Below are 27440 nucleotides of genomic sequence, written 5' to 3' on the forward strand. Positions count from 1 at the left end.
TCCTAGCTGGGACTGTTTATGGGTCAGTTTACCTGTTTTAGTAAAGGCCCTGGACTGCAACCTGTTGTCTGTGTGCTCCTTCGCGCCTCCAGCACTACCAGTACTGGGACTCTCACCACCATCACTCCCACGATCCATTATACTGCCCTGGGGCCGCACTCTTCCCGTGGGGAGTCACACTACCCTAGCTGCACACCTCATCAGCCCGAGCGGTCTGCATGCAGCGGTGGTTCCTAATAACCGCAATCCACGGGTGGCGTAGTCGGACATTATCTAAAACATCTAAAAGACTGCCACTGGTCTGACCACCCTGAGCCACAGGACCGGGTCGCCACTACTACCCCCATCGTCTCCCTATTGCCCGGTTCTGAGTGCCCCATGGCCCAGGGGGCGAGTCATAGGCACATCGCATTTTAGCCGGTGAAGTGGCAGGCCCAACGACTTCTGTAGAGATGTAAGTCGCTGAGCTGCGGGATGCGAACGGCGGAAGTGAGCACACAGCGACCGTGCCCTCTGCAGAAGGCCATCTAGTCCGGGATAGTGGGCTAAAAATTGCTGGACAACCAGGTTCAACACGTGAGCCATACAAGGCACGTGTGTGACATTGCCCCGGCGAAGGGCCGCACCCAGGTTTGCAGCATTGTCGTACACGGCCTTCCCTGGTTTCAGGTCCAGTGGAGACAACCATTCATGATATTGGTTCTCCAGAGTTGACCACAACTCCTCAGCTGTGTGACTCACATTTCCCAGACATTTCAAAGTAAAAACCGCCTGATGACGTTGAGCCCTACTGCCAGCATAGTAAGGAGGTGTGCAGGATCCCTTCTGCGCAGTTAGAAAGCTTGTGGCATGACCAGACAGGCTTTGGGTGCAGGTGGAGGACCGAGAGGAGGTTGAGGAGGCAGAAACAGTGGAGGAACTTTGAGATAAAGAGGATTGACACACAACTCGTGGGGACGGCAAGACTTGGACAGCAGTCCCTTGTCCTGCTGTCACCATAGTTACCCAGTGCCCAGTCAGCGACATGTAATGCCCCTGTCCATGCCAACTCGTCCAAGTGTCTGTGGTGAAATGCACCCTGTCACACACAGAGTTTCTCAAAGAAGCGGTGATGTTGTGTGCGACATGCTGGTGGAGCGCAGGCACACCTTTCTTTGAGAAGTAGTGCCGACTGGGCATCTGGTACTGGGGCACTGCGACGGACATAAGGTCTCGAAAATCCTCTGTGTCCACCAGGCGGAAAGGCAGCATTTATGTAGCCAAGAGCTTGCAGATGGTGAAATTCAACCTCTTAGCTTTCTCATGGCTAGGAGGAAATGGTCTTTTACGTGTCCACATCTGAGGGACCGAGGGCTGGCTGTTGTGCTTAGACGGGGTTGATAAGGGTGTCCCCGGCAAACTGCCGGTCTGTGAGGAAGATGCAGGCGGACATGTTAGGTTGCCTTGATCCAAAGGTGGTGCTATCGATGTCGGACAGCGCTCAACACCAGCTGGTGTTACCACCTCCAAAGAAAATGATGACCTGCCAATCACGCTGGCTGTTGCGGGTAAAGAGGTGGCAGGTCTGCGTCCCAAAACAGGTGTGACTGCTGTCCCCCCAGTCACAGAGGATGAAGAGTCCGCGGATGCACAAGATGTGGTAGACGGTGGTTGGCCCGGCCGGCTAGGCCGCATTGTAGCACAGTGAGCTTCCCACTGCAACTTATGCTTCATGTCCATGTGCCGGTTCATGCATGAAGTACTCAAACTATGTATTTTTTGGCCTCTGCTTAGCTTTTGCTGACAAATGTTACAGATAACACGTGTTGGGTCATCTTTATCGATCTGAAAAAATGCCCAGGCTATGCCAGGCTTAGCACCCGTGCGACCTGAAGAGCCACCACGACTTGTGGTGAGAGGCAGAGTTGTGTTTGAGGATGCAGTTGTTGACGTGCTTCCAGTACTACGTCTCTGTCCAGGAAGGCGCAACCTGACCTCGTCGTCACAAGCATCCTCCTCCACCTCCTCTGCTGACCTCATCTCTTGGCTGACTGTGGGTTGACAGTAAGTGTGATCTCCAACCTCATCATCATCACCCTGTGTGTTATCACACCCGTCGTCCTCAGAGCCAACCTGCTCCTGCCCTGACAAAAAACTAAAGTTGTCGCTCCAATCAGGTATTTGAGTCTCATCATCCTCTTCCTCATTGTCTCCACCAACAGGAGTTGCAGTTTGGGAATGAGGGTCTACATTATGGTCAGAACCTTCTGCGTCTGGTCCTGGATCTGACTCATAAAGATTCTGGGCATCAGTGCAGATCATTTCCTCGTCTGGATTCACAGAAGCGCTGGAGCCGACCTCTGATTCCCAGGTTATAGTATGAGTAAACAGCTCTGCAGACTCAACCATCTGTTCTACCTCATACTCAGAGGGGCAGCTGGAGATTTGGGAGCTGTGAGGAAGCAAGTGCGATTGGGGTGACACCTCTGAGGACTGGAGTATTTGTGATGTTGAAGTTGATGTGGAGGAGAGCCCACTTAAAGGAGCACTTGATATCCGTTGAAGCACCTGCTGTTTTTGTGCCTCATCTGGAATTTGTAGCGATTGGCGTAGCGGTAAGAAAGGGATCTTATCACATTGTCCGCTAAAAGAAGTAGACATTTTAGTTTGGCTGGAAGATGGTCTTTCTTCTGCAGATGTTACTGTTGCTTTAACACCTACCCTACAGACACAACCTTTTTTCCCCTTCCCAACACGCCTATTCCCCTTTCCACCAGCAGCAGGCCTTTTTCCACTCATTTTGGTGGTTAACTAATTCACAACTCTGGAGTTGTTTGCACAAAAAAACAATGGATGGGAACCGAGCAGAGCTGAGTGGCCAAACTGTGGTATTAGGCCAAAATTATTGGCTGGGTTAGATGCAGAAAAAAATTATATTCAATTTGCAACCTGATGGAGGTCAGTATAGATGGACTAATAGAACAAGTCCCACACACTGCTAGAAGCCCAAATATTTTTTCAGAGCTAGATGCAGATAAAAAATATTTTTAATTTGCAACCTGATGGAGGTCAGTATAGATGGACTAATAGACCAAGTCCCACATACTGCTAGAAGCCCAAATATTTTTTCAGAGCTAGATGCAGAAAAAAATTATATTGAATTTGCAACCTGATGGAGGTCAGTATAGATGGACTAATAGACCAAGTCCCACACACTGCTAGAAGCCCAAATATTTTTTCAGAACTAGATGCAGAAAAAAATTATATTCAATTTGCAACCTGATGGAGGTCAGTATAGATGGACTAATAGAACAAGTCCCACACACTGCTAGAAGCCCAAATATTTTTTCAGAGCTAGATGCAGATAAAACTTATTTTTAATTTGCAACCTGATGGAGGTCAGTATAGATGGACTAATAGAACAAGTCCCACACACTGCTAGAAGCCCAAATATTTTTTCAGAGCTAGATGCAGAAAAAAATTATATTCAATTTGCAACCTGATGGAGGTCAGTATAGATGGACTAATAGAACAAGTCCCACACACTGCTAGAAGCCCAAATATTTTTTCAGAGCTAGATGCAGAAAAAAATTATATTCAATTTGCAACCTGATGGAGGTCAGTATAGATGGACTAATAGAACAAGTCCCTCACACTGCTAGAAGCCCAAATATTTTTTGAGAGCTAGATGCAGATAAAAATTATTTTTAATTTGCAACCTGATGGAGGTCAGTATAGATGGACTAATAGACCAAGTCCCACACACTGCTAGAAGCCCAAATATTTTTTCAGAGCTAGATGCAGATAAAAATTATTTTTAATTTGCAACCTGATGGAGGTCAGTATAGATGGACTAATAGACCAAGTCCCACACACTGCTAGAAGCCCAAATATTTTTTTCAGAGCTAGATGCAGATAAAAATTATTTTTAATTTGCAACCTGATGGAGGTCAGTATAGATGAACTAATAGACCAAGTCCCACATACTGCTAGAAGCCCAAATATTTTTTCAGAGCTAGATGCAGATAAAAATTATATTGAATTTGCAACCTGATGGAGGTCAGTATAGATGGACTAATAGACCAAGTCCCACACACTGCTAGAAGCCCAAATATTTTTTCAGAACTAGATGCAGAAAAAAATTATATTCAATTTGCAACCTGGTGGAGGTCAGTATAGATGGACTAATAGAACAAGTCCCACACACTGCTAGAAGCCCAAATATTTTTTCAGAGCTAGATGCAGAAAAAAATGATATTCAATTTGCAACCTGATGGAGGTCAGTATAGATGGACTAATAGAATGATGCTATGCTCAAAAGGTTTTACTTCACTAGGTGCAGTAAAGAAATTGGTATTCTATACACAGGTGGTGTAGCTTGCAACACAGATAGGCTACTCCACTGACTAACACACTCTGCAATAGGCCAAAAAGGATTAGCTTTGCTAGATTTAGCCAAATGCTGTGAAAAAAACTTGCACAGCACTGGCACAGACCTGCCTGGCAAAAACTGATAGGAACTGATCTAACTTAGTCCTGAAAAGGACTGCAATTACAATTAGTCTTTACTCCCAACCTATCTATTTAAGAACACAGACCTGCCTGATAAAAGTCGTAGGAAATGCTGTAACCTAGTCCTTAAAAGGACTGCAATCACAACTATTCCCTACTCCCAAGCTATCTGTAGATTTGTGCGAAAATTGGCTTGAAATTAACAAGGTATAGCGCACACAGCAACAGCGGTGCCGTCTAACACGCAGCTGCAGCAGTGAGAAAATGGTGGCGATGGGGAAAATGGCTGGGTCTTATAGGGCAAGGACATGTGACATACACTGCCAATGACACATGCCCATGCTTGTGTGAAAAAAAGCACTTCGCTCCGTGTGTGCGCTGCTGATAGGCTGACAGATTGCACCTCCCCACTGTAAATGCGGGAAAGAGAAAAAAAATGGAGATCTTCATTATTCCTGCAGAGATCCATCCCCTGCCCCTCCCCCCACCCCTCTGTACACTCAAACTGCGTATTAACATTAATTTTCATCATTACTGAGAAAAAATCCAGTTATGATTTTGGTGCACGAACAGTTATCGAACATAACCTCGAACAGCCGAATTTTTTTCAAATCGTTCGTGTTCGCCGAACGGCTCAAACACTGCCCAAAACAGCTCGAATTTGAGATTGGCGAACAGTTCGAGTCGAACAACGCTCATCTCTAGTTATGATGTAATTTTCCTGGTTATTTTAGTAAACCAGAAGCAAATGGTTGTCAACTCTAAGGAGGAAAATGGTGCTTGACATTGTTTTATCCCTTTATGTGTTAGTTTTCAACATTTTCTGGGCCAAATGTTTTGCATATTTTGTCATGGGTAGTCAAATTTTGCCTAAAATTTTCTTTTTTTTGATGTGTGTTTTTAGATTAAAACATCGCAAAGACAAAGCCAATTTTATCACCAGATGTCAGGAAGCTTATTATTCTGAGAGTGAAGTCAGGCAAAAGCCAAAAAGAGGTAGTTATGGAATTCACCTGTTCTCAGAGTCAAGTGTCACATATATTAAATAAAGAAAAAGAAGGTTATGAATAGAGATGAGCGGTGTTCGACTAGAACTGTTCGCCAATCTCAAATTCGAGCTGTTTTGGGCGGTGTTCGAGTTGTTCGACGAACCCGAACGATTTGCAAAAAATTCGGCTGTTCGAGGTTATGTTCGATAACTGTTCGTGCACCAAAAGCGTGTCCTGCATGTCTGGCGCTATTTAGAGCACCAATCATGCAGGGATTGTCTGCCACTCACTGTAATGCCACAGCCATGGTGGTTGTGGCATTACAGTGATTGCCCAAATCGATGGGAACAGTGCCAACAGTGAAACATGAAAAGCCGGCAATTCAGCAGCGGCATACACCTGTACCCGACAATTTAGAACCGAAAGAATAGAGCTTCACACATAGATTAGATAGATAGAAACATGTCAGCCACATATATACGAAGTACAGTGACAGTGTTGCTTACTGTACTTGTCATTTAGCGTAAAGGATTTATCAAAAAAAATAATAGTGTTTTCATGCACCGTCTCTTTAAAAAAGCCGGCCGGCAATTCAGCATCTGTACCCGACAATTTATAACAGACAGAATAGAGCTTCACACATAGATTAGATAGATAGAAACATGTCAGTCACATATATATGAAGTACAGTGATAGTGTTGGTTACTGTACTTGTCATTTAGTATTAAAATAAAGGATTTATTATTAAAAAAATTGGCGTGGGGTTCCCCTTAATTTTAGGCTCTAGCGGAGGTTAAGCAGACGGCTGGGGCAGATGTTTGAAGCCTGGGAAGGGGGTAATACCCACGGAGCTTCCCAGGCTACTAATATCAGCCCCCAGCTGAATACATAGCCTTTACTAGCTATTAAAATGGGGGACACCCCAAAAAAAATGACGTGGGGTCCCCCCTAATTTAATAGCTAGCAAAGGCTAGGCAGACAGCTGGGGGCTGATATTAATAGTCCAGGAAGGGAGCCATGAATATTGGCCCCCTCCCAGGCTAGAAACACCAGCCGTCAGCCGCCCCAGAAATGGCGCATTCATAGGATGCGCCAATTCTGGCACTTAGCCTCGCTCTTCCACGCTGCCCTGGTGCGGTGGCAGGGGGTAATAGGGTTGGGGTTGATGTCAGCTTATAATGCCAGCTGACATCAAGCCCAGGTTAGTAATGGAGAGGCGTCTATAAGACACCCCCATTACTAACCCCATAGTCAAAGTTAAAAAAAACACAAACACCCAGAATAAAGTCCTTTAATTGAAATAAAGACACAATCCTTTATTGTTCTAAATTAAACCATACTTACCGTCACGCCCATTCCAGCTGAAGCCAACGATCTCCTGCAATAAAAGAAAAATAATAAAGCAACCTCATCCTTACCTTTCCATGGTTCCCACGACAGCTTCAGCTCTGCTACATCGAGATGACAGGCTGGACCGCAGCAGAACGCTGCCATCCAGTCTCTCATCCCGCAGACACTGAGAAGCGCAGGCTTGCTTGCGCTGCTCAGCGTCTCTCTGTGACGACATCCAGATGAGCCGAGTTCATGTCCAATGAACTCGGCTCACCTCATGCACGTCACTGACAGCGTGGGAAAATTCTCACGCTGAAGCGGTGAGTGCAGGAGAATTCTCCCACGCTGTCAGTGACGTGCATAAGGTGAGCTCATGTCCAATGAACTCAGCTCACCTACTGCACGTCACTGACAGCGTGGGAAAATTCTCCTGCAATCAGCGCTTCAGCGTGAGAATTTTCCCACGCTGTCAGTGACGTGCATGAGGTGAGCCGAGTTCATTGGACATGAACTCGGCTCATCTGGATGTCGTCACAGAGAGACGCTGAGCAGCGCAAGCAAGCCTGCGCTTCTCAGTGTCTGCGGGATGACAGGCTGGATGGCAGCGTTCTGCTGCGGTCCAGCCTGTCATCTCGATGTAGCAGAGCTGAAGCTGTCGTGGGAACCATGGAAAGGTAAGGATGAGGTTGCTTTATTATTTTTCTTTTATTGCAGGAGATCGTTGGCTTCAGCTGGAATGGGCGTGATGGTAAGTATGGTTTAATTTAGAACAATAAAGGATTGTGTCTTTATTTCAATTAAAGGACTTTATTCTGGGTGTTTGTGTTTTTTTTAACTTTGACTATGGGGTTAGTAATGGGGGTGTCTTATAGACGCCTCTCCATTACTAACCTGGGCTTGATGTCAGCTGGCATTATAAGCTGACATCAACCCCAACCCTATTACCCCCTGCCACCGCACCAGGGCAGCGTGGAAGAGCGAGGCTAAGTGCCAGAATTGGCGCATCCTATGAATGCGCCATTTCTGGGGCGGTTGACGGCTGGTGTTTCTAGCCTGGGAGGGGGCCAATATTCATGGCTCCCTTCCTGGGCTATTAATATCAGCCCCCAGCTGTCTGCCTAGCCTTTGCTAGCTATTAAATTAGGGGGGACCCCACGTCATTTTTTTGGGGGGTCCCCCATTTTAATAGCTAGTAAAGGCTATGTATTCAGCTGGGGGCTGATATTAGTAGCCTGGGAAGCTCCGTGGGTATTACCCCCTTCCCAGGCTTCAAACATCTGCCCCAGCCGTCTGCTTAACCTCCGCTAGAGCCTAAAATTAAGGGGAACCCCACGCCAATTTTTTTAATAATAAATCCTTTATTTTAATACTAAATGACAAGTACAGTAACCAACACTATCACTGTACTTCATATATATGTGACTGACATGTTTCTATCTATCTAATCTATGTGTGATGCTCTATCTTTCTGTTCTAAATTGTCGGGTACCGCTGCTGAATTGCCGGCCGGCTTTTTTAAAGAGACAGTGCATGAAAACACTATTATTTTTTTAAATAAATCCTTTACACTAAATGACAAGTACAGTAAGCAACACTATCACTGTACTTATTATATATGTGACTGACATGTTTCTATCTATCTAATCTATGTGTGAAGCTCTATTCTTTCTGTTCTAAATTGTCGGGTACAGATGCTGAATTGCCGGCCGGCTTTTTTAAAGAGACGGTGCATGAAAACACTAATATTTTTTTTAATAAATCCTTTACACTAAATGACAAGTGCAGTAAGCAACACTGTCACTGTACTTCTTATATATGTGGCTGACATGTTTCTATCTATCTAATCTATGTGTGATGCTCTATTCCTTCTTGTCTAAATTGTCGGGTACCGGTGTATGCCGCTGCTGAATTTGCCGGCCGGCTTTTTTAAAGAGAGTGTCTTCTGAGCAGTTTGTCAGCTTTTGGACACCTTTGCAGGTGTTTTCTATGTGTTTCTATGTGTTTTTGTTTGCCTGCCATTGGTTTTAACGGTGTTCGACGGTGTTCTAAGGTGTTCGACGAACAGTTCGACGAACAGTTCCTCGAACATCCCGGTGTTCGACGAACCGAACCGAACCCGAACACTACGGGGGTGGCTCAACACTAGTTATGAACAGCTGACAAACCTACAAGTGGACGACCATGGAAAACTTCCTCCAGAGTTGATCACATTATTAAGAAAAAGTCAGTATCTGATATCCATAAAAGTGCTGTACAGATTTCACACCAAATGAATGAAGAATATAGGGTCAAAGTGAGTCGCCAAACTGTGGTGCGACGGCTAAGAGCAGTAGGGTTGAATGCACAAGTTCCAGTCAAGAAGCCTTTCATCTCTGCAAAGAACAGGAAGATCAGACTTGAGTTTGCCAAAGAACACAACCAATAGAAAGAGACAGATTGGTCTAAGGTGTTGTTGTCGGATGAATCCAAGTTCAATCTGTTTGGTAGTGATGGCAAGCACTATATATACCACCCAATTGGAAAAAGTAATGCTGTAATGTACCAAACACCTACAGTGAAACATGGTGGTGGCAATGTCGTGGATTGGGGCTGCTTTTCTGCATCTGCCATTGCCCCTCTGCATAGAATTGATGAAAATATGAATGCCACCATGTACAAGGATATACTGGAGAATGTAACGCTGCCACATGGTAAAACCAAAGTAGGCAGGGGATGGAAATTCCAGCAAGACAATGATTCTAAGCACACATACAATTTAGTCAAAAATTGGTTAGCAATGAAAAATGTTCTTCTGTTGCAATTGCCAAGCCAATCACCTGATTTACACCCTGTAGAGCACCTTTGGGATGAGATAGGGCGACGAGTTGGGGCCCCTATCCATAGCAAAAAACATGAATTGTTTGTAGATTTGCAATGGAATGGAGCAAGATCCCTCAAGATGTCTTGAATACACTAGTGGCTTCAATGCCCCGTCGGTGTGGTGTAGTAATTAAAGCAAGAGGTTATGCTACAAAATACTAAATTATGGCATTGTGAGCAATGAATTACTCTCTATGTTGTGAGCAAAACTTTTGGCAGTCAGTTTTCTTTGACCATACATATATTGAAAAGCAATTTGGTTAAAATTAAGGTGCATGATAACAACTTCATGCACTTTCAATTACTCACCTGAGAAATGGCATCACAACAACCAGACAGAAGGAATCACAGTTTTAAAAAAATGTAAAACTTTTGGTCGCCACTGTATACCTGGATTTGGGACATATATACCAGGATGGAGCACATGTATACCAGGATAGGGCACATATATCCTGGTATATATTCCAGGATGGGGGGGTCATATACTGTATATGAGGATGGGACACATACAGTCATATGAAAAAGTTTGGGCACCCCTATTAATCTTAAGCTTAATGTTTTATAAAAATTGGTGTTTTTGCAACAGCTATTTCAGTTTGATATATGTAATAACTGTTGGATACAGTAATGTTTCTGCCTTGAAATGAGGTTTATTGTACTAACAGAAAATGTGCAATCTGCATTCAAACAAAATTTGACAGGTGCATAAGTATGGGCACCTCACCAGAAAAGTGACATTAATATTTAGTAGATCCTCCTTTTGCAAAAATAACAGCCTCTAGTCGCTTCCTGTAGCTTTTAATGAGTTCCTGGATCCTGGATGAAGGTATTTTTGACCATTCCTCTTTACAAAACAATTCCAGTTCAGTTAAGTTTGATGGTCGCCGAGCATGGACAGCCTCTTCAAATGATCCCACAGATGTTCAATGATATTCAGGTCTGGGGACTGGGATGGCCATTCCAGAACATTATAATTGTTCCTCTGCATGAATGCCTGAGTAGATTTGGAGCGGTGTTTTGGATCATTGTCTTGCTGAAAGATCCATCCACTGCGTAACTTCAACTTTATCACTGATTCTTGAACACTATTGCCAAGAATCTGCTGATACTGAGTGGAATCCATGCGTCCCTCAACTTTAACAAGATTCCCAGTGCCGGCATTGACCACACAGCCCCAAAGCATGATGGAACCTCCACCAAATTTTACTGTGGGTAGCAAGTGTTTTTCTTGGAATGCTGTGTTTTTTTGCCACCATGCATAACGCCTTTTTGTATGACCAAACAACTCAATCTTGGTTTCATCAGTCCACAGGACCTTCTTCCAAAAAGAAATAGGCTTCTTCAAATGTGCTTTTGCATACCTCAGCCGACTCTGTTTGTGCGTACTTGCAGAAACGGCTTCTTTCGCATCACTCTCCCATACAGCTTCTCCTTGTGCAAAGTGCGTTGTATAGTTGACCGATGCAGTGACACCATCTGCAGCAAGTTGATGCTGCAGCTCTCTGGAGGTGGTCTGAGGATTGTCCTTGACTGATCTCACCATTCTTCTTCTCTGCCTTTCTGATGTTTTTCTTGTCCTGACACTTCTGGCCTTAACAAGAACTGTCCCTATGTTCTTCCATTTCCTTACTATGTTCCTCACAGTGGAAACTGACAGGTTAAATCTGTTATGCACACGCCCGGGCTGAGCGGCGTGTGCGTGTGATTGTAGTGATTCCACTGGACCATGAACCGGAGAGTGCCTGGAGGGGCGTGACTAAGTATCTGGCCAATCCGACCAAGATGGCACGACGGCATACGACGCCAGTGCACCAGGGAGAAACCGGGCAGAGGGACCAGGTGCTACTCCAGGTCAAACTCCGGACACGGGGGTTGACCCACACAGGGATTACTGGATCAGGCTGGTTAGGCTGGCGCACAGACTGGAGGGTATAGGCAGGCACGACTGGTATGCAGGCAGGCGGGTAAAGGCAAGCGCAGCTAGAGTGCAGACAGGGAGGCACTAGCAGGTAGGAACACAGGCGGGATAGGACCCAGTACACACTGGGACTCAGGAACAATACAGGTAGAGGGGTACAGGCAAGCACAGCTAGAGTGCAGACAGGGAGGCACTAGCAGGTAGGAACACAGGCGGGATAGGACCCAGTACACACTGGGACTCAGGAACAGGCAGGTTAGGCTGGCACAGACTGGTGGATATAAGCAAACACGGCAGGTATGCAGATGGGTGGATACAGGCGAGTATGCAGGCAGGGAGGTACTGGCCGAAAGGACGGGCTGGAGCACAGAAAGGTTAAGACCCAGTACAGACTGGGTCACAGAACCGCAGATGCGGTAGACAACCACAGCAGAGAGGGAACGCCCGAAGCGGTGGGCAAGAACAGAGCAGGACGGGGCTGCAGGAGCAGCGAGCACAAGCAGGGCAGGACAGGACTGCCGGAGCAGCGGGCAGAAGCAGGGCAGGACAGGACTGCCGGAGCAGCGGGCAGAAGCAGGGCAGGACAGGACTGCCGGAGCAGCGGGCAGAAGCAGGGCAGGACAGGACTGCCGGAGCAGCGGGAAGAAGCAGGGCAGGACAGGACTGCCGGAGCAGCAGGCAGAAGCAGGGCAGGACAGGACTGCCGGAGCAGCGGGCAGAAGCAGGGCAGGACAGGACTGCCAGAGCAGCGGGCAGAAGCAGGGCAGGACAGGACTGCCAGAGCAGTGAGCAAGGAGTCAGAGCAGGCTAGAACCGCCGGAGCGGTAAGCAAAGGAGTCAGAGCAGACTACAACCGCCGGAGCGGTGAGCAAAGGAGTCAGAGCAGGCTAGAACCGCCGGAGCGGTGAGCAAAGGAGTCAGAGCAGGCTAGAACCCCCGGAGCGGTGAGCAAAGGAGTCAGAGCAGGCTAGAACCGCCGGAGCGGTGAGCAAAGGAGTCAGAGCAGGCTAGGCTGAGTAGGGGGGACAGGGCTCTGTTCACACGGAACAGACAGGAAGGGAAAGGCAGAGCCAGACACCCACAGGGTACTTGCAGTGAAGTAGCGAGTGGACCACAAACTCACAAACGGGAGTACAGAGACAACAAGCAGGAGTTAGGTACGAGTTCAGACTCTGCAGAAAAAGGAAGGGAACGGACATAGAGGCAAAACAGGTAAAGGATAGGAGAGAGTTCAGACTGGAACTGAGTGTACGGAGGAGACCGACACTGCAGCGGAATACAGGAGCGGGTCTGGGAATACGGCCCCCAGAGAGGCAGGACGAACAGGCAAGGAGCGTGCTCAGACAGGACAGACAAGATACAGGAGCGGGTCTAGGTAATCAGCCCCTAGAAGGCGAGAGGAACAGGCTAGGAGCGTGTTCAGACAGGTCAGACAAGATACAGGAACAGGTCTAGGTAATCGGCCCCTAGAAGGCAGGAGGAACAGGCTAGGAGCGTGTTCAGACAGGCCTGGAAATACAGCCTCCAGGATAGGCAGACAAGAGAACACAGAACGGGACCTGGCACCTTCAGAGTGCACGCACACACTGAATGAAACACTATGCTCAGGCAGGGATAGATGGGCGCAGCTGAGCTATATACCAGGTGACAGACAGCAATAGGCTGAGGACGCACAAGAGGTGTGACCCACAGCAGGTACAAAAAGCAGGAAGTGATCGGGCGCCGCCCTTAAGCAGCAGAAACAGACACAAACAGACAGCATGGAGGGAAGCCAGAGAGACATTCTGGACAGGAGATCAAGTGCGCGCTCTTGCACAGTGGGAGATGGACCACTATGCAAGGACGCCGCCAGGTATGTTACAAAATCTCTGAGACAGCTTTTTGTATCCTTCCCCTGAACAACTATGTTGAATAATCTTTGTTTTCAGATCATTTGACAGTTGTTTTGAGGAGCCCATGATGCCACTCTTCAGAGGAGATTCAAACAGGAGAACAACTTGCAAGTGGCCACTTTAAGTAGCTTTTCTCATGATTGCATACACCTGGCTATAAAGTTCAAAGCTCAATGAGGTTACAAAACCAAAAAAAGTGCTTTAGTAAGTCAGTAAAAAGTAGGCAGGAGTATTTAAATCAAGAAAATGATAAGGGTGCCCATACTTATGCACCGGTCAAATTTTGTTTGAATGCAGATTGCACATTTTCTGTTAGCACAATAAACCTCATTTCAAGGCAGAAACATTACTGTGTCCAACAGTTATTACATATATCAAACTGAAATAGCTGTTGCAAAAACACCAATTTTTATAAAACATTAAGCTTAAGATTAATAGGGGTGCCCAAACTTTTTCATATGACTGTATATACCTGGGGCACATTATAGCAGGATGTGGGACATAAATACGATAATGGGGCACATTATACCAGAATGGGGGACATATACAGTGGTGTGAAAAAGTATTTGCCCCCTTCCTGATTTCTTATTCTTTTGCATGCTTGTCACACTTAAATGTTTCAAATCACAAAACAAATTTAAATATTAGACAAATATAACACAAGTAAGCACAAAATGTAGTTTTTAAATGAAGGTCTTTATTATTAAGTGAAAAAGAAATCCAAACCTACAGGGCCCTGTATGTATATACATTACATAGGATATACTGGGGCCAATATATATATACATTAGATAGGATACGCAGGGACCGATGTATATACATCACATAGGATATGCTGGGGCCGATGTATATACATTTAACTTTGTAATTAGAGTTAAAACATTTTACATGATTTTTTTGTGCGCTTTTGTGTTTTTTTTTGTATTTTTACAAATCTTATTTTTTTAATATATATTTTTACTTAGTCCTACAATAGGACTTTAATATTTTACATGTTGATTGCTACTCTCATACACTTCAGTACTCATGTGCATGAGGAAGAAAGCTGGTTGAGCCAGTAATACACGAGGTGATTCATTCCCTACTTTGGTCTCCATCTATTATTTTATCCAGGACTTTGGTATATACATACATTTATTCTTTGATGCTGAAATTATTTTACTTCTTTGGTCTTATGCACCTTATGCCTCTTTTGACTTAGCCTCTTATCCCCTTTTATGTGGCTTATTTTTTAAGTTCTTGATTTTAACATTGTTGTGTTGTCCTTTTTATTAGATTTCAAATATCCAAATAATTAGATGAAGATGGTTTTCCACTGATAGCCTTATCACACGCTTCTGTTGGTCTGTTTAAGCTTCTTCCGTTTTAAATGTTTATAATTTTTTTGTGACTTTAATAAAATGTAGTTGTTTAAAACATGCCAGAATTACTATAGGTATATAATTTTCTTCTCCTTCTGTCATTAACATTAAGCAAGCAATTTGCAGTTAAAGGGTTGGTCCCACGTTGTCTGTTCTGCAGCTGGAGGCAGTGCATTCCTACAATACTGACAGCTTGGACCAACAGCATTGCTGCTCTGCTGACTCAATGTTACGCACCTATCTTGGCTCAGCAGGGCTCCGCTTCCTTCTGTCATGACCGCTGCTCTTTGATGTGCACCACATTGGGTTTTACAAGTGGCCCGGCATATCTCCATAACATCATCTCCCTAGGCCTCTTAAGGCCTGTTGGTCACTCACCTGTGTCTGAGAGATAAACCAATACTATGTCCTCCAGATGTGATGCGCCTAGTGTGCGCGCGGGATCGCTTCCCCATTCTTAAAGGGGCAGCATGCACACATAGTAAAATGCTCCCAGCGAATAGCTGGTAAGCATTTAGTATAATGAGTTCACCTGTTGAATGGCTCAGTCTATTACTGAGAGTCATCCTGTATAAAAGACTCCCTCTTCCTTAGGGAGTCGCTCGAGTAACAGCTTTCATTAATATGTAGTCTCCCCTACTAGTGAGTTGTTAGGTCCTCTGGTCCTGGTGTGGCCAGCATCATGTACCCGAATCCCTGGTCATGGTGTAGTCAGTCCTGTTCCCAAAGTCCCGTGGTCCTGGTGCAGTAATGCCTTAACCCTCGTCCCCTGAGCGGCCAGTGCCTAAACATTGTCCCCTGGTCCTGGTGAAGCCAGCCCTTCTCCCGAAGTCCCCTGGTCACAGTGCGACCAGTATCTGAACGTTCCCTATCTAACTCTCTGTGTCAATGATCCTGGACTGTACCTACTGAGTCTGAATGGAGCCCTAATCAGTGTCAGCTCACCTGATGCCACCCTGGAGTGGTACCTGGCAGCTACCTGCCACACAAGCCTGACCTCTCCACTAAAGGCTCCAGTGAACACCAAGGTAGCTGCTTAGTCACACCCCTCCCAGGTAGGCCCAGTGGGTCCACAAATCCACACGCGCCACCAGTGGGTGAAACAGCTTCGAACTCTGACTTTATACACAAACTCAGTACCTGTTGCTTTCTCATACTTTGTGAACTCTTCATCATTCCAACAGGATATCTCATTCCTTGCCATCTGCTTCTTGGTCCATCACAGCTCAGCTTTTCTCCCGGCTTCTATTTATAGAAACTCTCGGATGTTTGGGTGTAGCTCCTCCTCCTCGGGGGCGGGGCCACTCACTGACCAGTGAATAAATTAAATTATATTACTCACCTCTTCTTTCTCCTGTGCCCACACCTGCCTGGGACTTGAACCATGAACTCAGTATCCAGAGGCTGAAGCTCTAACCACTGAACCACAGCTGTCAATGATGAACATAGGAGTCAATGAATCCAGAAGCAGCTCATACAAGTCCATAGAAATACATTGTGAATAGCCTGTGCCGGTATACTGAGCAGAAGAAAATGATTTTTTGGACCTATAAATAAAAGTAGTAAATTTATGAGCAATTACAAGAATGTGTTTTTTTTCTGTGAGTCCCTGGTCTTGAACCCACAACTAGAGATGAGCGGTGTTCGACTAGAACTGTTCGCCAATCTCAAATTCGAGCTGTTTTGGGCGGTGTTCGAGTTGTTCGACGAACCCGAACGATTTGCAAAAAATTCGGCTGTTCGAGGTTATGTTCGATAACTGTTCGTGCACCAAAAGCGTGTCCTGCATGTCTGGCGCTATTTAGAGCACCAATCATGCAGGGATTGTCTGCCACTCACTGTAATGCCACAGCCATGGTGGTTGTGGCATTACAGTGATTGCCCAAATCGATGGGAACAGTGCCAACAGTGAAACATGAAAAGCCGGCAATTCAGCAGCGGCATACACCTGTACCCGACAATTTAGAACCGAAAGAATAGAGCTTCACACATAGATTAGATAGATATAAACATGTCAGCCACATATATACGAAGTACAGTGAAAGTGCTGCTTACTGTACTTGTCATTTAGCGTAAAGGATTTATCAAAAAAAATAATAGTGTTTTCATGCACCGTCTCTTTAAAAAAGCCGGCCGGCAATTCAGCAGCGGTACCCGACAATTTATAACAGACAGAATAGAGCTTCACACATAGATTAGATAGATAGAAACATGTCAGTCACATATATATGAAGTACAGTGATAGTGTTGGTTACTGTACTTGTCATTTAGTATTAAAATAAAGGATTTATTATTAAAAAAATTGGCGTGGGGTTCCCCTTAATTTTAGTCTCTAGCGGAGGTTAAGCAGACGGCTGGGGCAGATGTTTGAAGCCTGGGAAGGGGGTAATACCCACGGAGCTTCCCAGGCTACTAATATCAGCCCCCAGCTGAATACATAGCCTTTACTAGCTATTAAAATGGGGGACCCCCCAAAAAAAATGACGTGGGGTCCCCCCTAATTTAATAGCTAGCAAAGGCTAGGCAGACAGCTGGGGGCTGATATTAATAGCCCAGGAAGGGAGCCATGAATATTGGCCCCCTCCCAGGCTAGAAACACCAGCCGTCAGCCGCCCCAGAAATGGCGCATTCATAGGATGCGCCAATTCTGGCACTTAGCCTCGCTCTTCCACGCTGCCCTGGTGTGGTGGCAGGGGGTAATAGGGTTGGGGTTGATGTCAGCTTATAATGCCAGCTGACATCAAGCCCAGGTTAGTAATGGAGAGGCGTCTATAAGACACCCCCATTACTAACCCCATAGTCAAAGTTAAAAAAAACACAAACACCCAGAATAAAGTCCTTTAATTGAAATAAAGACACAATCCTTTATTGTTCTAAATTAAACCATACTTACCGTCACGCCCATTCCAGCTGAAGCCAACGATCTCCTGCAATAAAAGAAAAATAATAAAGCAACCTCATCCTTACCTTTCCATGGTTCCCACGACAGCTTCAGCTCTGCTACATCGAGATGACAGGCTGGACCGCAGCAGAACGCTGCCATCCAGCCTCTCATCCCGCAGACACTGAGAAGCGCAGGCTTGCTTGCGCTGCTCAGCGTCTCTCCGTGACGACATCCAGATGAGCCGAGTTCATGTCCAATGAACTCGGCTCACCTCATGCACGTCACTGACAGCGTGGGAAAATTCTCACGCTGAAGCGGTGAGTGCAGGAGAATTCTCCCACGCTGTCAGTGACGTGCATAAGGTGAGCTCATGTCCAATGAACTCAGCTCACCTCCTGCACGTCACTGACAGCGTGGGAGAATTCTCCTACACTCAGCGCTTCAGCGTGAGAATTCTCCCACGCTGAAGCGCTGAGTGCAGGAGAATTTTCCCACGCTGTCAGTGACGTGCATAAGGTGAGCTCATGTCCAATGAACTCAGCTCACCTCCTGCACGTCACTGACAGCGTGGGAGAATTCTCCTGCACTCAGCGCTTCAGTGTGAGAATTCTCCCACGCTGAAGCGCTGAGTGCAGGAGAATTTTCCCACGCTGTCAGTGACGTGCATGAGGTGAGCCGAGTTCATTGGACATTAACTCGGCTCATCTGGATGCCCTCACAGAGAGACACTGTGGAGCGCAAGCAAGCCTGCGCTTCTCAGTGTCTGCGGGATGACAGGCTGGATGGCAGCGTTCTGCTGCGGTCCAGCCTGTCATCTCGATGTAGCAGAGCTGAAGCTGTCATGGGAACCATGGAAAGGTAAGGATGATGTTGCTTTATTATTTTTCTTTTATTTCAGGAGATCGTTGGCTTCAGCTGGAATGGGCGTGATGGTAAGTATGGTTTAATTTAGAACAATAAAGAATTGTGTTTATTTCAATTAAAGGACTTTTTTCTGGGTGTTGTGTTTTTTTTAAATACTTTACTAGAAATTCATGGTGGTCATGTCTAATATTGGCGTGACCCCATGAATTTCGGGCTTAGGGCCAGCTGATAATGCCAAGCTGGCCCTAACCCCTTTATTACCCAGTGAGCCACCGCATCAGGGCCCTGGATGAGTTGGGTACAGCGCCAGAAGATGGCGCTTCTATGAACGCGCCATTTTCCGGGGTGGCTGCGGACTGCAATTTGCAGCGGGGGTGGCCCAGAAAGCTTGGGCCTCCCTGCGCTGCGGATTCCAGCCCCCAGCTGCCTAGTTGTACCTGGCTGGACACAAAAACAGGGCGAAGCCCCACGTCAATTTTCTTTAAATTATTTCATGAAATAATTAAGAAAAAAAGGGCTTCCCTATATTGTTGTGTCCAGCCAGGTACAAATAGGCAGCTGGTGGTTGGGGGCAGCCCGTTCCTGCCTGCTGTACCTGGCTGGACACAAATATAGTGCGAAGCCCCATGTCAATTTTTTTTTAATTATTTCATGAATTTCCTGAAATAATTTAAAAAAATTGAAGTGGGGCTTCGCACTATATTTGTGTCCAGCCAGGTACAGCAGGCAGGAACGGGCTGCCCCCATCCACCAGCTGCCTATTTGTACCTGGCCGGACACAACAATATAGGGAAGGCCTTTTTTTCTTAATTATTTCATGAATTTCATGAAATAATTAAAAAAAAAGTACGTGGGGCTTCGCCCTATTTTTGTGTCCAGCCAGGTACAACTAGGCAGCTGGGGGCTGGAATCTGCAGCGCAGGGAGGCCCAAGCTTTCTGGGCCCCCCCCCGCTACAAATTGCAGTCCACAGCCACCCCGGAAAATGGCGCGTTCATAGAAGCGCCATCTTCTGGCGCTGTACCCAACTCATCCAGGGCCCTGGTGCGGTGGCTCACTGGGTAATAAAGGGGTTAGGGCCAGCTTGGTATTATCAGCTGGCCCCAAGCCCAAAATTCATGGGGTCACGCCAGTATTAGACATGACCGCCATGAATTTCTAGTAAAGTATTTAAAAAAAACACAACACCCAGAATAAAGTCCTTTAATTGAAATAAAGACACAATTCTTTATTGTTCTAAATTAAACCATACTTACCATCACACCCATTCCAGCTGAAGCCAACGATCTCCTGCAATAAAAGAAAAATAATAAACCAACCTCATCCTTACCTTTCCATGGTTCCCACGACAGCTTCAGCTCTGCTACATCGAGATGACTGGCTGGACCGCAGCAGAACGCTGCCATCCAGTCTGTCATCCCGCAGACACTGAGAAGCGCAGGCATGCTTGCGCTCCTCACTGTCTCGCTGTGACGGCATCCAGATGAGCCGAGGTCATGTCCAATGAACTCGGCTCACCTCATGCACGTCACTGACAGCGTGGGAAAATTCTCACGCTGAAGTGCTGAGTGCAGGAGAATTCTCCCACGCTGTCAGTGATGTGCATGAGGTGAGCTCATGTCCAATTAACTCAGCTCACCTCCTGCACGTCACTGACAGCGTGGGAAAATTCTCCTGCAATCAGCGCTTCAGCGTGAGAATTTTCCCACGCTGTCAGTGACGTGCATGAGGTGAGCCGAGTTCATTGGACATGAACTCGGCTCATCTGGATGTCGTCACAGAGAGACGCTGAGCAGCGCAAGCAAGCCTGCGCTTCTCAGTGTCTGCGGGATGACAGGCTGGATGGCAGCGTTCTGCTGTGGTCCAGCCTGTCATCTCGATGTAGCAGAGCTGAAGCTGTCGTGGGAACCTTGGAAAGGTAAGGATGAGGTTGCTTTATTATTTTTCTTTTATTGCAGGAGATCGTTGGCTTCAGCTGGAATGGGTGTGATGGTAAGTAGAGTTTAATTTAGAACAATAAAGGATTGTGTCTTTATTTCAATTAAAGGACTTTATTCTGGGTGTTTGTGTTTTTTTTAACTTTGACTATGGGGTTAGTAATGGGGGTGTCTTATAGACGCCTCTCCATTACTAACCTGGGCTTGATGTCAGCTGGCATTATAAGCTGACATCAACCCCAACCCTATTACCCCCTGCCACCGCACCAGGGCAGCGTGGAAGAGCGAGGCTAAGTGCCAGAATTGGCGCATCCTATGAATGCGCCATTTCTGGGGCGGCTGACGGCTGGTGTTTCTAGCCTGGGAGGGGGCCAATATTCATGGCTCCCTTCCTGGGCTATTAATATCAGCCCCCAGCTGTCTGCCTAGCCTTTGCTAGCTATTAAATTAGGGGGGACCCCACGTAATTTTTTTTGGGGGGTCCCCCATTTTAATAGCTAGTAAAGGCTATGTATTCAGCTGGGGGCTGATATTAGTAGCCTGGGAAGCTCCGTGGGTATTACCCCCTTCCCAGGCTTCAAACATCTGCCCCAGCCGTCTGCTTAACCTCCGCTAGAGCCTAAAATTAAGGGGAACCCCACGCCAATTTTTTTAATAATAAATCCTTTATTTTAATACTAAATGACAAGTACAGTAACCAACACTATCACTGTACTTCATATATATGTGACTGACATGTTTCTATCTATCTAATCTATGTGTGATGCTCTATCTTTCTGTTCTAAATTGTCGGGTACCGCTGCTGAATTGCCGGCCGGCTTTTTTAAAGAGACAGTGCATGAAAACACTATTATTTTTTTAAATAAATCCTTTACACTAAATGACAAGTATAGTAAGCAACACTATCACTGTACTTATTATATATGTGACTGACATGTTTCTATCTATCTAATCTATGTGTGAAGCTCTATTCTTTCTGTTCTAAATTGTCGGGTACAGATGCTGAATTGCCGGCCGGCTTTTTTAAAGAGACGGTGCATGAAAACACTAATATTTTTTTTAATAAATCCTTTACACTAAATGACAAGTGCAGTAACCAACACTGTCACTGTGCTTCTTATATGTGTGACTGACATGTTTCTATCTATCTAATCTATGTGTGATGCTCTATTCCTTCTTGTCTAAATTGTCGGGTACCGGTGTATGCCGCTGCTGAATTTGCCGGCCGGCTTTTTTAAAGAGAGTGTCTTCTGAGCAGTTTGTCAGCTTTTGGACACCTTTGCAGGTGTTTTCTATGTGTTTCTATGTGTTTTTGTTTGCCTGCCATTGGTTTTAACGGTGTTCGACGGTGTTCTAAGGTGTTCGACGAACAGTTCGACGAACAGTTCCTCGAACATCCCGGTGTTCGACGAACCGAACCGAACCCGAACACTACGGGGGTGGCTCAACACTACCCACAACCTTAAATAATTACTGCCACAGACACTTAACCTGCAGAGCCATAAGATATAGTGATATCATTGCTAGAATTCTGTCTGCTTCATCTGTACTGCTGGATCTGCCTAGGCTGATAGAAATACACTGCTGTGTATATTGAGAGTATTTTTATACATACATTGTACACAGCAGAATAAGAGATTTTTTTCAGCCTATAAAATTGCTAAAAAAATAATAAAGAAAAACATTTCATAATGAAGAAAATATTGTCATTTTTAATGTGTTTTTTAAAAAATAATGAACATCACAAATCAGCACATAACATGGACATATTTGGTGTCCCTGTAATTGTAACGACCCACAGAATACAGCGATCAGATTCTTTATGGCGAAAGGTAAAAAAATGGCGTAATTGATATTTTTTCTCTATTAAACCAATAAAAAAAATGTCATAAAACTGTAATGCTGAGGCCGTGTTTACACATAGCGTAAATGCTGCATTCTTTCTGCTGTTTTTTCTGCAGGTGTCCGCACCACACGGAGCAATAACAATCTTCTATGACTATTATGTGTTTTCTGCGTTTCTTTTATGCGTTTTCCTGCTTATTTGATGCGATTTTGGGGTAGATATGGAGCAGAGATTTTAAGGCTTTTTAATAGTACAGAAAAGCTTTGATTCTGCACTTAAAACTTCAGCGGAGTTTTTTTTCTTCATGAGTTTTTTTCAGAACAAGCCTATAGAGAGAAATGCTCCAAAACTGCAGTATAGAGATGAGCGAGTGTGTATTGTTAACCCTTTCAGCGAGCACGCTCGGGTGCTCGCAGAGTATTTTTGGCGTGCTCAGCATCTACGTTTGAGCCGCAGCGGCTGCATGTGTCGCGGCTGTTAGACAGCTGTGACACATGGAGCCGCGGCGGCACTAACATACATGCTGAGCACGCCGAAAATACTCTGCGAGCACCCGAGCATGCTCGCTGAAAGGGTTAACAATACACGCTCGCTCATCTCTACCGCGGAGTTCAGCAGCGTCTTCCGACGCTTCTATGTGGAGCCTAAAAAAACGCAGATACTTCATTAAGTGCAAAGTCAAAGCTTTTCTGTACTATAACATCTGCACCAAAATGCATCAAATAAAGGGGAGGAGATTGTTCTTGTGTAGTTTGGTGCGGACATCTGCAGGACACACAGATGACGTTGCGCTGACCCGGAAGATTAGAGAATTGCGGCCTCTCTCCAGCCGTCAGGTAGCACTGATCTGGACACTGGACCAGAGACCCGGGAATCCATCTGCTCATCTCTAGTCCCAGCTGTCCCGGATACAGTGGACCGTCCTGGATTTGGGTCTACACCCTGTAGTCTCAGGCGTCTGCTGAATTTTCCTCACTACCAGCACCCCTTTGACAACTCCTCCTGCCGGGGGAGAAAGATAATGGTAAATGGGTGTGGATTGGGGTGTGGCCAGGGGCGTGACCAAAATTTGCGCTACGTGCGCCGCATATTTTATCCCTCTTTCTATTTTTCAAAAGTTGTGAGGTATGCCTGCAAATGTTATTGGAGTCTGTTTGCATTACCTACGAATGTGTGCCTGCTTCCTTCTTCTGTCTTCCTGCTTCTGTGTCTTTCAGCGTGATTGCCAGTTTGTCTGCTGTTTGCATTGCCGGTTTTCCAAGTCCACATCCTACCACGTGCCTGACAGCTGCTGTGATGACGCCTGGGGTCTGTGTGTCCATCCTGACCTGTGACTTGGTGAATCCAACTCATCAAGTGAGCTTAACACCCAAACCCAGTATTGCTATATGAGGCAGCTTTGCTTCTGTAGCATCGCAGTAGTGTAGTAGCACTGAAGTTGTGCTCCTTTGATCTCAGACCACTTCAATGCAGTGCTTTCAAGCTCTATTCGAAAAAGCGTGCAAGTATTTCACATGTCTGACCACCACTGCTAGACAGCAGCAATGGCCGTTCCTCTAGACAGCTGTAAACCAACAAAAACATTTGTACCAATTAGGGGAATGAATCTGAATTTTAACAAATAAAAATTTACAAAACTGTATTGTTTTAACAAGCATTTTCTAACAACGGCCATCAATAAAGAAGGGAATAATCCTTTAATGCAACATGTAAAATGCTTAATTTGGTCATTGTCTTTGCATTTCTTGGTGCTAAGCTTGGCTCTGTTGATGTATGTGTGCACTAAACCATGCTCTGTTAGCCTTTCTTAGTACAGATCTTAGTTTTTTTTTACCACATCTTAGTACTGAATCTTAGCACATTTTAGATCTAGTATTTAGTTTTGTTAGAATCTACATGTATTTCTAGGTGCTGAGCTTGGCTCTGTTATTGTATCTTAGTACTGAGCCATGTTCTATTAGCCTATCTTAGTACTGAGCTTGGTTCTATAAGCCTATCTTAGTACTGAGCTTGGTTCTATAAGCCTATCTTAGTACTGAGCTTGGTTCTATAAGCCTATCTTGGTACTGAGCTTGGTTCTATAAGCCTATCTTAGTTTGGTTCTGTTAGATCATCTTAGTACTGAGCTTCTTCTGGTTTTGTTACCTTGTCTATGCATTTCTTGCTGCTGACCTTGGTTCTATTAAAATGTATCTACTGTATGTATTGAGCCATTTTCTGTTATTGTACCATAATACTAGGCAAGATGAATGACATAAAAACATTTTTCATGCGCTTACTCCAAAATTTTTTATTAAAAATCAATATACAGTATTATGTGTATCCCAAAACGGTGCTAATGAAATCTACAAATTCTCATATAACTATGTCAATGGAAAAGTTATGACTCTCAGAATTCTGTGCCCTGAAAAGCAATCCGACACTGTGATTCAATTCGTTTTTCTAACTTACAGGTTTGTGGAAACAATCCACTTCCAATGGTAAGCATTAGAAATGACTGGTTCCCCAGAGATAAAGTTTACCTTAATTACCACAACAGCAGAACTCTGGAAATGAACCTGTCATTCAAACTATATACATTTCATACTATTCTGGAATATCTCTATCCGTGCACCCACTCAATGTGTCTGCCATAGCAAAACTTGCTCTATCAGCAACACTTTGCAAGAAAAATATGTTTCTTTCATCTACTAAGAAAATATAAAACTACTTGACGTCACAGTTACACACAGCTAATTTCATTCATGGGAAAAATCTTGACTTTTTTATTGTTCTATAACATAAAATGGTCAGATTGTTTCAACATTATTCATAACATTATCTACCTCAAATCAATAGATTTACGCGTGCAAGGAGAATCTGCTGATTTTGCTACCAATTGCTTAGATAAATATGTTTCCGGGAAACTATTGAAGATTAAGTCAGTGCGAAATTTATGTGACATGAAACATTTTGCCAACATGCAGTCAATTAAATCAAAATTTACTAAATATATGGGCGAAAAGCTTTGTTCAGCATGATTAATTAACTGAAATATATCCCATTTACATAATTTACATGACTTTTGTTACTGTCATAAGACTTGATTTGTCAGAATAAATAAACTATGCAGAAAATTCTAACTAGAAGACTAACCTTTTCATTCAAAGGCCAGGAATACAGAATAAACAAAATTAACCTTCTTTTTACACGACAAAGATCTCTGGAATAAAACATATTAAGGTGCATTGCTGAGGTTACAAATGGGTATGTCCACTAAATTTACAAAAAAACATGGCACATGGTAGACATTGTCAGTGGCTTTTTAAAGAAAATCTCCCAATGACAGTATGGACATTATTTATACCATGGAGTGCATATCTTATTTTTGGAAACTCCATGCACGTGACAGAGATATCTAATGCTACCAATAAGTTAGAGCAGACCTGGGTAAATAGTAGACCATAGGCCACATACGACCTAGCTTTAGCTGTCTGTCTGGTCTGTGCATGGAAATCAAATGCTGGAGCAGTGCTCTGCGATTCTATGGCACAGTGTGCACCTGACCTTCGAAGACGCATATAGACATGGGTCAAGTGCACACACTACATTGCACCTGACCCGAGAGAGCAGAACATTTAAAACCGTTAGACTTTAGCATGTTGGGGAAGTTCGTGATCAAACGCTGCAGAGATGCAGAAGAATCAGAACAAAGTAGAGATCATTAGATTTAGCTGTTTGTAGACTGTTAGAGACTTTAGTGAGGGCAGGTTTAGCAAAATGTAAAGAGTGAAATAAGAATGTAAAGGTTCAAAAGGAGAATTATTCGAAAGATGGTGGATTAGACCAACCATTACAGGGGTTTACAGATGAAGTGGAGAATAAAGACAGGTCAGTAATTAGCAGAGCAGGATGGGTCAAGAGATGCTATTTTTATTTGCAACAGAGTTATGATGGTATGTTTGAAAGAAGGAAAGATAAAAGAAAAATAGAGAGCGGTTAAATATTTTAGTTAGATTGCTAGTGATTACTAGATAGAGAGATTGGTGGAGATGTGAGGAAATAGGGTGAAGAAGTGTGAGTCTGACAATGTGGATCGCAAAAGAGAGAAAGATAAGTGAGGGTACTTACCCGAAAAAGTATATTGTGCAGAAAAAAGCAGGCCAACACTTCCACCTTGTCTTTTCTCAGCTCTGGAATTAAGACAAAAGTGTAGCCCATCATAGAAGAAAACAGCACTGGAGGTGGTGTCCTACTGGTCCAGGTTTCAGTGAGAGCCTGTAGATTAAGAGAAAATTTTGAAATGTGGAAGTCATGAATGTGGGCGAGTTTATTACGTATAGGTGTACTGGGTGTTTCAGTGGGTACAGTTGGTAAGGGACACAGGAGAAGATATTCAATGTATGTTAAGATTAGCAGGGTTTCTGTGTACGGCAGAAAATAAATTAAATTTAGCAGTACAATGTGGGTCAGGTTTGATAGAGCTCTTTCCTGTAGCTAGGAGTAGTAAAATAGAAGTAGACAATAGATGGTTCAGTGACTTGTGAGAGTGTTTCCTATGTTGTAGATGGGAGAGGATGGATATCAGAGTGCCTACACACTGGCATGTACAGTAGATGGAAGAGGCAAGTCTCTACTGCATGACCTGGGTTCTTCAAGCACCAAGCTGACAGGCAGCCAAGAAAGTAAAAAAAAAATTTGTGCAGATACTATTTCCTGGACTGCGGAATCACTAGCAGCACAGCGGTTATGAATAAGACTGCCAATCTGTGTCCATCTGAATACAGTTTAATACAGACTGCAGGACAGCGGATTGCAATGACTTGTCCTTCCAAGATGGCTGATGCCGAATCATATGGGCCAGTAGTATGAGGGTTTGACGCGCCCCCTGGGACATATTCCTTTTTGAGGGGAATACCCGGCACCGGATCAGATGGGGGGGTTGTAGTCTCCGAGCGGCTGTGACCCGGTCCCGTGCCCAGGGCGTCAAGCTCAGTGTGATGTGGCAGTTCTACAGATGTTACTAAAGTTCTTTTGTGTCGACTACGCCACCCGTTGTGATGCGGTCACTGTGGCCGCCGCTGCAGCA

Source organism: Phyllobates terribilis, unplaced genomic scaffold, assembly GCF_046119375.1.
Source record: "Phyllobates terribilis strain yellow unplaced genomic scaffold, ASM4611937v1 Scaffold_1__5_contigs__length_1240528914, whole genome shotgun sequence".
NCBI classification, from domain to species: domain Eukaryota; kingdom Metazoa; phylum Chordata; class Amphibia; order Anura; family Dendrobatidae; genus Phyllobates; species Phyllobates terribilis.